The 11384-nt window shown below is 42.6% G+C and overlaps 2 pseudogenes; one reads left to right on the forward strand and one right to left on the reverse strand.

Annotated features, from left to right (window-relative positions):
- Positions 1-2388: 2388 nt before the first annotated feature.
- On the reverse strand, positions 2389-7804 carry LOC122733923 (annotated as a pseudogene).
- A 127-nt stretch (positions 7805-7931) lies between these two features.
- On the forward strand, positions 7932-10776 carry LOC122733924 (annotated as a pseudogene).
- The last annotated feature ends 608 nt before the right edge of the window (positions 10777-11384 follow it).

The raw sequence follows: 11384 nt of genomic DNA on the forward strand, positions 1-11384 counted from the left end.
AATGCAGCCAAAATTAAAAGGGATACAGAAAGCTGGGAAACAATTTTTATGGCCAATACCTCTGATTAAGGCCTCATTTCTAAAATATATAGGGAACTAAATCAAAGTTATATGAATCCAAGTCATTCCCCAATTGAGAAATGGTCAAAGGATATGAAAAGGCAGTTTTCTGATGAAGAAATCAAAGTTATCTATTACCATATGAAAAAATGCTCTAAGTCACTATTGATTAGAGAAATGCACATTAAAACAACTCTAAGATACCACCTGACACCTATCAGATTGGCTAATATGACAAAAAAGGAAAATAATAAATGTTGGAGAAGCTGTGGGAAAAATTGGAACACTAATGCATTGTTGGTGGAGCTGTGAACTGATACAACCATTCTGGAGAGCAATTTGGAATTATGCCCAAAGGGCTATAAAGCTGTGCATACCCTTTGACCCAGCAATACCACTCTTAGGTCTTTTTCCCAAAGAGCTCTTAAAAGGGGGAAAAGACCCACATGTACAAAAATATTTATAGCTGCTCTTTTTCTGAGGCAAGCAATTGGAAATTGAGGGGCTGCCCCTCAACTGGGGAATGGCTGAACAAGTTGTGGTATATGAATCTAAGGGAATTCTATTGTGCTGTAAGAAATGATAAGCAGGAGGAATTCAGAGAAACCTGGAGGGTCTTGTGTGGGCTGATGATGAGTGAGATGAGCAGAACCAGAAGAACACTGTACACAGTATCATCAACATTGTGTGTTCATCAACTGTTATAGACTAGATTCTTCTCACAAATCCAACTGAACAAGAATGTTCCAAAGGATTCATGATGGAAAAGGCTCTCCAAATCCAGGAAAAAAAGGAACTGTGGAATATGGATGCTGATTAGACCATACTACTTCTTTTCTTTTTAACGCTGTTGGTTTTCTGATTTGAGGTTTTTCCTTTGTGCTCTGATCCTTCTCGTATAACATGACTAATGAAGAAACATGTTTAATGTTATTATGTATATATAACCTATATCAGATTGCCTGCTGTCTAGGGGAGAGGGCAGGGAGGGGAGGGAGGGAGAAAAATTTGAAATTTGAAATCTTACATAAACAAATGTTGAAAACTATTTCTACATGTAACTGGAAAATAATAAAATACTTTTATTTATAAAAAAAGTAAAATGGAGACAGCAACACTCTAGGGGAAATTTGGGTAAGAAAATCGGCCTTCGATCTCTGCAATTTGTGCCTGGTCGAATGCCTCGGTTTTATATTCTGATGTTTGGTGTACACTATAGTGAGAAGTCTCCTCTCTTTGAATGTACTTCGAAAGATGAATAAATGTGTATTTGGAAAAAAAAAAGAAAAGAAAAGACCACCTTCCCATGAGATGCTCCTTCTAACTGCAACTGGCCTTGCTTCTCAAAATATATTTAGGAGGGTACCACAAACTTTGCTCCACAAAAGAATGTGATGCTATATACCATAGACCATACCTCCACTTCCCTACCAAGAGTGGGCAAGTGGCTAGAGAAGAAAGAAAAGGTTGCTTGCCAGCTTAAAATGAGTGTCTCAAACTCATCAGGTAACAAGGAAACTCATTATCTTTCCCCTCAAGCTCATCCCTCTCCTGAACTTCCCTGTCATTGTGTGGGACAGCAACAACCTTCTATCCACCCTGAGCTACAAGTTCAGAGCATCTTCTGGCAAATGTGATTAGACTTTATCTCACCTAGTACTACTACTGGTGCTACTACTGCTGCTACTTACCTGCTGGTAGGTCTAATCACAAGAAGCCCTCCAAGCAAATAAAAAGCAAGCCTGGACAAAACCAGCTTGTTCTCACTAGAGCTGGATCTGCCTCTCAGACCATGGTTAGCAGGGTACCCCAATCTTTGCTCAACACAAGATTTCTCAGTGATGGGAACTACCCCAACAAAAAGACAGGAAGAGACTGAAGACAGAAGAAATTGGTGTCTACTAGTTGAAATGGCTGTTTCAAGCTCAAAAGGTTCACAATAAAGTTTCACAAGATTACACCATTCCCCTGAAATTCTTTCCTGCCTAACTTCCCTGTCACAGTCTGGACAGTGCCCCCTTTCTAGCCACCCTGAGCTACAACTTGGAAGACCTCATCTAATAAGGGAGTTTACAACTCATCTTGCCTAGAACCAAGTCTACATCTCTGTGATCTCTATATCATCTATGACTCCATCCCATGGCCCTAATGACCCCCTGCCCCTGCTCTCATAGCTAATCAGATGCCAGGTTTTGTAATAACTACATGAACAATATCTCAGACAGGCATTCTTATCACTCTCATTTGATAACCTCCCTTTGACCGTACAATAGTCTCCCAAGTGGTCTCCCTGCCTTAAGTCATTCCCCTATTCATGACAACCTCCACTCAGCTGCTGAAGGGATATTTTTGGTGTGTGGTTCTCGTTCTGTGGTTAGGAAAGTGGCCAGCTATATTAAAGTACATGGGTCTGGGGTAACTCTCCTTGAGCAGGTAAACCGAAGTACAGACACACCTAAAGAAGCAAGGGAGATAAGGAGTATCAGGACTGAGTAAACTCCAGGATCACTAGCCTTCCTTACATTCTCCCTTACTGCTTGAGGAGATAATCCTAATAGGCATGGAGGCTGAGTGGCACCAAAGGGACAAAGATAGCTCCAACAACTGCCCCAACCTGACTTCTCCCAGCCCACCCCCAGAAAGCTTTCAAGTGATCACCCCATCTACCATCTATAAAAGCTATAGCCTTCTTCCTGTTCGGGGAGATTGGCATCTCAGAGAATCGTCTCTGTGCCATCTCCCATAATATGTCCTTTCTCTAGAACTTAAATAAAAGATTATTTTATTCTAACTGGATTTGTGTGAGAGAGGGTATAATTCTTTTTTTTTTGATGGCCAGTGGGGGTTAAGTAACTTGCTTGGGGTCACACAGCTAGTAAGTGCCAAGTGTCTGAGGCCAAATTTGCACTCAGGTCCTCCTGAATCCATGGACAGTGATTTATCAAAGAGGGTGTAATTCTCTAAAGGATAACTAAGTACTCCACACACCAACCATTTCCCCAGTGAGAGTTCTGATTAGGTCAAATCCACACTCAGAAAATGACACTGGGGACAGCTAGGTGGCGCTGCAGTGGATAAAGCACCAGCCCTGGAGTCAGGAGGACCTGAGTTCAAATCCAACCTCAGACACTTGACACTTAACAGTAGCTGTGTGACCCTGGGCAAGTAACTTAACCCCAATTGCCTCACTAAAAAAAAAAAAAGAAAAGAAAAGAAAATGTCATTGGCTCACTGGAACATCTAATAGCATATCCGAACCAGTATGCCATGTAATACCATTTGTCAACTCCTCAAACCTAAATATTTGATATTATTCCACTCGCTGTACCCTGAGATACAGACATATTTGTTGTGTTACTCTTCTTCACACACATTTCATTTTCCTTCTATAAGCCTTTAGAAAAGCTGGTGCTCTTGCCTGGAATTCACTCTAACCTCCTCTCTGCCTCTCCAAATACCCTAGTGTCTTCTGAAGCTCAGCTAACCTGGCACCTCATCCTACTTAGGGACTTTTCTGCCACTTCCTCCCACCCCCAAAGTTAGAGAGCTTCCGACTTTTCCCAAAATAACTTGCATTTTCTTTATATTTTATACATAATTATATATGTACATGTTGTCTCCCCCAAGAGCATGTAATACCCTGGAAGGGAGAGGCTACGGAACTTAGTCTTTGGCTGCCCTGGACATGCATGCTTGAGAAATAGTGTACTTGTTGACCACTTCATTGTTATTTAGCAAAATAGGACAAGCTTTCCCTGACATCTGCTGGCCACAAAGTAAACTGTAGCATATGAAAAAGTTCCTAAAGAAAATAGTTCCTACAGTCTCTTCTCCACATGTCACATCCAAATTCTAGTATTGCATTATGACCCATTATAAAACATGTCTTTATTTGATTTTATCACATGCCAATTCAGTCTCTGTGAAAACAAGCAGAACAGAGACAAATCTCTCAGTGTAATTAGGAATTCAGACTAAATTATTAATGGGGGCAGTTAGGAAGCACGGTGGATAAAGCACTGGCCCTGGATTCAGGAGGACCTGAGTTCAAATTTGGCCTCAGACACTTGACACTTACTGGCTGTGTGACCCTGGGTAAGTCACTTAACCTCATTGCCTTGCCCCCCAACAAAAAAAAATTAAGGACAACAGACTAAATCATCAACATTTAAATGACCTATTTCACTCTTTTTGTTTTTTGGTGAGGCAATTGGGGTTAAGTGACTTGCCCAGGGTCACACAGCCAGTAAGTGTTAAGTGTCTGAGGTCACATTTGAACTCAGGTCCTCCTGAATCCAGGGCCGGTGCTCTATCCACTGTGCCACCTAGCTGCCCCTACCTATTTCACTCTTAATCCTATCACAGGAGAAATGATGCAGGTTAAGACTAAAAAGAAGTAGAGAGAGCAGTGTAAGGGTTCAGCCTATAATGCCCCTGGTCCCAGGGTGAAGGATGAGTGTTGACCATTCACAACTTTGCAGAAACTTTGGAGAAAGCAATACATGAAAGTGGTCAATGTTTGCTATAAATAAGAATGTATGGACCTCCTGGATTTGATGGAGCTGCCTTATTAACCACAAGTGTTTTATGAAACCCTGGATTCATAGGAGCAAAATGCCCTTTGACTGAACTCCAAACTGAACCCAGAGAGCTAGCAGTTAAGTCCCTATCTGGTGACTTCTTTCTGCAGGGTAGTAAGTCCCAATCTTGTGGGGGCATCTGGGCATCTTCATCCTTGCCAAGCTGCTTTTTGGGAGCATGCCATCCTATCCTAGTGTTTCTGTATTTCCTCCATACTTCTTATAACTGAAATTGTTAGAACTGCTTTGCATTACATCCATTCTTATTACACTATTTGCTTTTGGGTTGATTTGTATCATGCAAATGAAGCTAATAGCACCCTGTAACCAGTGAGCAAAGAAACCTTATATCCCTCAGAAAGAGGGAGTCTTTGAGCTCCTTCTTTGGAACGGGTCTCTGCATGGTGCATGCCTACTTGTTTTGGGGACAAATAAACTGGTACTATCTTTTTCCTGTCTTTCTCTGATCTGGTTTTTCTTGTAGGAGACATTATGTTCTCTACTCTGGTTTTTTTTTTGGTACAAGGACGAGTATAGAAAGAAATTTGATATTGCTTTGGAAAAATTATTTAAAATAAAAATCAAAAGTTACATTGAGATGTTTCCAGGGATAATTCCAACAAGAGGTGAATGTTTTCCTGTGTGCTTAGAGATACTAGCAACATCGTTAACCCTGGAATATGCAACATCACCTGGTAAATGTAATGGCTGCTCTGAGAAAATAAATATTAATAATGGATTTCTAGGGGGGACGCAGATATCAGTTTCAGTTCTTTCTCCCCTCACACCTCCAGAAAGTTCAGCTCTTCCCTGGGATGAGCCCAAGGGAACAAAGGAAATGCAGATAGACTCTTCTGTCTAGCTCAGTGACACATACTGGACTGTGCCCTTCAGCTAGGGTTTTTGGCATAGTCTGAGGCCATCTGCAGAGTTCATTTTCATTTAGACCACCTTCAAGTCCTGTCAATCAATGCCACTGAATGGTGCTAACCAATTAGTTTTGTCAGGATCAGGGAAACTTTTGTTATCTGTCTCTGAAGGAAGATCCTGTAAATTTTTTTCAAGACTTTTACCAAAAGGCAAATCTCCTTTTATTCCTACCTTAGCTTTAGCACTTTTAGTGGAAGTAAGCTTGCTAATATCTTTCTGGTTGGCTTTTCAGTACTTAAAAGTTTGGGCAGGGGCAGCTAGGTGGCTCAGTGGAGAAAGCACCAGCCCTGGATTCAGGAGGACCTGAGTTCAAATCCAGCCTCAGACACTGGACCCTTACTTGCTGTGTGACTCTGGGCAAGTCACTTAGCCCTCACTGCCCTGAAAAAAAAAAGTTTGGGCACTTGAGGAACTTGCATAACAGAAAAGTCATCAGCAGGTGTCCCCAGTCATCACCATCAAGAAAATCATTGTTAGCATCTATCTCCCCAGGCTTACTGAAAATTTCACTAGACTTTACCATCACAAGGCAGTCTCATATAGAAGCAGCAGCCACTGGGATCAGATTTTGTTGCCACGAAATTTTACTCATGTGTTTCTCAGTAACCACAGTTTTAGTAGAATTGTCTATCTCAGGGCAGCTAGGTGGCACAGTGGATAAAGCACCGGCCCTGGATTCAGGGGGACCGGAGTTCAAATCTGGCATCAGACACTTCACACTTATTAGCTGTGAGACCCTGGACAAGTCACTAAACCCTCACTGCCCCGCAAAAAAAAAAATGTCTATCTCCTCTTTCAAAGAGTTATTTTCTCACCATAGATATTTTACCTGGTAGTTAAAAAATTATTTCACAGACCTACATTTCTGAGTCGAACTATCGAAAAGAGCAATAAAGGCTGTTTCCGCATTTGAGTCAAAATTACTCTGGATGTTATTTTTTATAATTTTTGTGTGTGTGAGGTAATTGGGGTTAAGTGACTTGCCCAGGGTCACACAGCCAGTAAGTGTTAAGTGTCTGAGGCTGGATTTGAACTCAGGTACTCCTGACTGCAGGGTCGGTGCTCTATCCACTGTGCCACCTAGCTGCCCCATGTTATTTTTTATAATGTCATTCCTTAGAGATATTGGAATTTCCCTTTACAGTCACAGCAATATTTGCTTCAGGGACTTCATCAGAGACTAACTGCAGAGCCAGTAACTGTGCATCATCCTTATAATTATGTAAAGCCTCATCTCAATCCGTTCAAAATCTCACTGTCTCACTGCCTTGTTCCTGCCTTACATCTAGCTCCACCATATTCTGATCAAACTGTTCAGTCAATTTTCTAAGTTCTTCTTCACTACTTTGTGCTTTAAACTTCATTTACCTGGTTCTTATTCTAGATTTTATTTTGGTGACAGGAGGAGTACATGGAATGGTAACTTTACCAATCTTCCTATCTAGAAGGGAGTCAGCTTTTGGATTTTCAGCTGAGGTACATCGGAATTTGCAACACAACATTTCCTGGCACACGCTGCTTATTTCTTCTTTCATCTAATGGACAGGTTGTTCCAGAATCTAAATGCCAAATTATTTCTTGCTGTCCATCAAAATCATTACAAGGGGGACTAAAGATAGGTAGGTGATCAAAAAGGGGATTGCAACAATCTCTCTGGAGTTTTATACAGGCACATTTCCTCGGTACTTTTATGACAGAAACATAGCTCTCCTAAGGCTGGGCCACTTCTCTCAGAGCCTTGCCCTTTCCCTCAGAACAGCTGCTCCCAAATCCACTGAGCTGCCTCTTTACATGCCAGGCCAACGAGTTCTAGGGAATTGTTGGAGGCAGCTGGGCTGGTGGCCCTCTGAAGCCAGGAGATTCCACAAGCTTCCTCTGACAATTAAGCAGGGGAAACCAACTACTGCTAAGCGCTCTTTTTTTTTCTTCTCCCCTCACACCTTTGCCAGGAGGTAGGGGCAAGGGAGAAAACCTGCACTAGCACCAAGCAGGGGACTTTGGGATGCCCTCTGCCATCTTCACCAGAACTGCTCTCCTTAAATTTAAAAGGAAATATAATTTCCAAAAAGATCTAGTTTCATCCATGTTGGATAAGTGCATTCCTTGAGCCTGGCATTGCATTTTGATCCAATGAGAAGTTTGAAAGTATTTTTAGCTTATGATATACCAATGCCTCTAACAATCAGCAATTCTCCTCCAAAGATGATGGAAAAGGTGAGCAGGTATCCTACCATTGAGAAATTCACGTGCTATAATATTTACCCATGCATCAGAGGGGACCTAGACTATCACAGTGCTCCTGCCTGTTTATTTTCAGGGTTGAAAATTGGAGAAAGTGTAATTCCAGGGTTTGGCCACGCGATGGCAGACAAAATCTGTAATAACTGAAACGGCCACGAGGGGGCAGGCGTGCGTCAAAGGAATCAACGAACATTATCAGCCACCAGATGTCAGTGAAAGACCATGTTATGGAACTCAAAGTTATTTAATTGTTCAAAAAACTTTTCTTAAGCACTTGTTATAATCCACAGGCGGCTATACTAGGTGAGGAGAGAGAGATAAAAATGAGGCAGTCGCTTCCATGGAGAGAATATCTAGAAATATGTTTTTATAAAACATCAACAAATTGGAAAGGAATTGGGTGGGGTCTAAGGACCAGAGCAAACGGTTTGTAAGCATTTATTTAAGCAGCAGCTGTGTGCCAATCACTGTGCTCAGTTCCGAGGACGGAAAACGAGGTTACAGAAGATGCTGTGCCTGAACAAGCTCCCCATCTCACTGGAGAAGAAAAAGAAAAAAAAAAGCTCTGTGTCTCTATATACAGAATAAATGCAAAGTTTGGAATAGGCTTCGTGTCAAAATTGGGATGTTAAGTGTAAATTTAAAAACCATGGCAGCCAGTACTGCTAAGTAGCTGATACAATCACTTCAGGCATAGGAGATTGGCAGAAAAAACGACTAGAGTCAAGAGATGATTTTCCTGGTCATGGAACAGCAAGAGAGCCATTGTCACAATTTTTTGCAGGCCAATGAGTGTTAAGTGACATGCCCAGGGTCACACAGCTACTATGTGTCAAGTGTCTGAGGCCAGATGTGAACTCAGGTCCTCCTGAATCCAGGGGCTGTGCTTTATCCACTGTGCCACCTAGCTGCCCCCCATTGTCACAATTTCAAACAATAAGTGGAAGGGAGTAAGATATGAGAAGACAAGAAGGGAAGCTGTGAGTGCCATGAGTAGGCAGAGTGGGGCAAAGACGTCAAGCAGGGTGTCTGTTCCTGCTTTTGGTCTTGAGTGAGTTGGGATCTGTTGATCTTTGAGGCATAGCCAGTTCCAGATCCTCTCTCAGAGACAAGTGATTCTCCAAGACCACATTAGGAACCTTCTCTTATGCAATCTTCTTCATGGGGCCTTGGGGTTCACTCTCAGTTGCTGCCTGTGAGGTTACAATGCCTGGAAATGAAGTTGGTGGCAAATGTTCAGAGAGGTCTCTTTCAGGAGGGAAAATTGATCAACCCTTCAGACTTAAGCCTTGGCCCAGCTTCCTGCCAATATACTGCCTTCCATGAAGCAAATGATATGATTGTCTTTGAGGAAGGGCTCCAAGAATGTGGCAAGATGCTTCAGGTGACCACAGACTTGCTGGTTTATTGGATAAATCTACATTATAACCCAACTCCTGGTGGCAACTCCATTATCCTAAGAAACAGTCCAGCTGTGATTTTAATTGACTGCTCTTATCCAAGGAGGAGTAATGGAAGCAGCAAGGCTATGCAACCAACCTGGACTCTATTCAGTTCTATACTGTCCTCACAAAAGGGGCTAAAGTTTACCTTAAAACTGATGACTGATGACTGGCGCACTAAGAGGGCTTCTTCTAGCTATCAAATGTGGGATGTTATTTCCATCCAAGCTGATGTGAACACTGGAAGTCATGTGGCTGTGGGGCTTTTATTGACAGCTGGGTGGCCACCTTAAAACCAAACCAAGATTCAACTCCTCCTTATGCTATTATTGATTTCCATGGGTGTCTAGTTGATGATGAGTCAGAAAATGTTAGGCCAACTTTCATCTCCCTAAAGTCCAATCCAGAGACCCTTTGGTTTATCATTGATGCTTTTAAGCTCTCAAGAGAAGCCAGGGATCACATCTACACATGCCACCTAAAGGTCACTGAAGCAGCTGACCTGCCAGATCTTTCAAACAAAGCTTGTTTCTTCAATAAATCAAGCCAGGAATAGTCTCCTGCACAAGGTACAGGTGATATCTTAGCTGTTGGGAAACTGGTAGCTGCAGTGAGAGGAATGGTGTATCTACCTCAGGTGGCAGGATACATTAGGTCCTGGGAGCTTCTCCCCCCCCCCATTCCCACCATTCCTTCCTTTTCCCTGCTGAGTTGACAGTTAACCAGTAGAGCATGTTCCTCTCAGATAAGAACAAACTGCATAATTCAAGCCCTAAAAGCTTGTCCCCACTCCCCAAAACTTTCCTTCCTTTCCCTGCTGAGTCAACAAAGGTTTTCTGAAGGTAGATAACAAAGAAACATAAAATCTTAGGGTCTGGTTGTCCCACGGGGTGGGCACAGTAGTGGCACCACATCTGGGGGGTATACATGAATAGAAGTGTTGTGAAGGGGGCAGCGAGGTGGCACAGTGGATAAAGAACCAGCCCTGAATTCAGGAGGACCTGAGTTCAAATCTGGCCTCAGACACTTGACACTTACCAGCTGTGTGACCCTGGGCAGAAAGTCACTTAAGCCTCATTGCCTCACCAAACAAAAGAAGTGTTGAGAAGAATGTGAACCCAGATGGGGTAGGGACCCTGCATTAGACCTAGGATAAAAAGGGGAACTTCACTGGGGCAAGTTGCAACACTCCTCTGGAGCGCCTGTCTTTTCTTGCAAGATTATAAATAAATGGCCTTCCTTCTTTGCAAGCAAGCTGGAGTCATGCCTCAGTTTACCTGTTTCTACCATGCAGGAAGATCCATCTTCCAAAGAGATTAAGCAGAAGTCATTGGAAGAGGAGTATGATGCATTGGAAAGCTATTCCTCAAAAAGAAAATGGAGCTGATGTGGTAGTTGGACGTCTGGTCATTTCTAACCTGACAATGCATGCCAGCAGCATTGCTAGCCAGGACAAAAGAGCTAGAACCAACTCCCAAGGTGTGGAGAAAGCACCTCCCAAGAAGCTACTGGCTGCTGGATAGGTGGTACTTTTCTATCTATCATGCTAGCCACGTAGGAAGATTCGAAGGCTCATTGTGGTAACAATAACAATTTTAAAATAAAGTAAAGGATATCTTTTTTTTTGTGGGGCAATGGGGGTTAAGTGACTTGCCCAGGGTCACACAGCCAGCAAGTGTCAAGTGTCTGAGGTCCGATTTGAACTCAGGAACTCCTGAATCCAGGGCCGGTGCTTTATCCACTGAGCCACCTAGCAAGCCCCCTAAAGTAAAGGAAATCTTTAAAAAAAAAAAAAGAAGACAGGAAAGGTAGATAGTGAAGGTCATTGAAAGCCAAAGATAAGAGTGGGTATTTTATCCTTCAGTTCATGTGGAGGCAGTGGAGTTTTTAAATGGGGATGCATGATCAGTACATGCATCAGTACACAATGCATGATCAGTACATGCATGAGGTGATGAAGGCCTGCAGCGGTGTGGGAGCACTGTTAGAAGAGAGCACATGGTAAAGATTTTGCCAAAGTGGAAAAAAGGCTTTAGCAACAGATTTGATATTGGGGGCGGGGGGGTTAGAGATGGTAAGAAGTCAAGAAGAAAACCTAGGTTGTTTTCCAGAAGTACTGGGAGGCTGATGC

This window comes from Dromiciops gliroides, chromosome X, assembly GCF_019393635.1.
Source record: "Dromiciops gliroides isolate mDroGli1 chromosome X, mDroGli1.pri, whole genome shotgun sequence".
In the NCBI taxonomy this organism is placed as follows: Eukaryota; Metazoa; Chordata; class Mammalia; order Microbiotheria; family Microbiotheriidae; genus Dromiciops; species Dromiciops gliroides.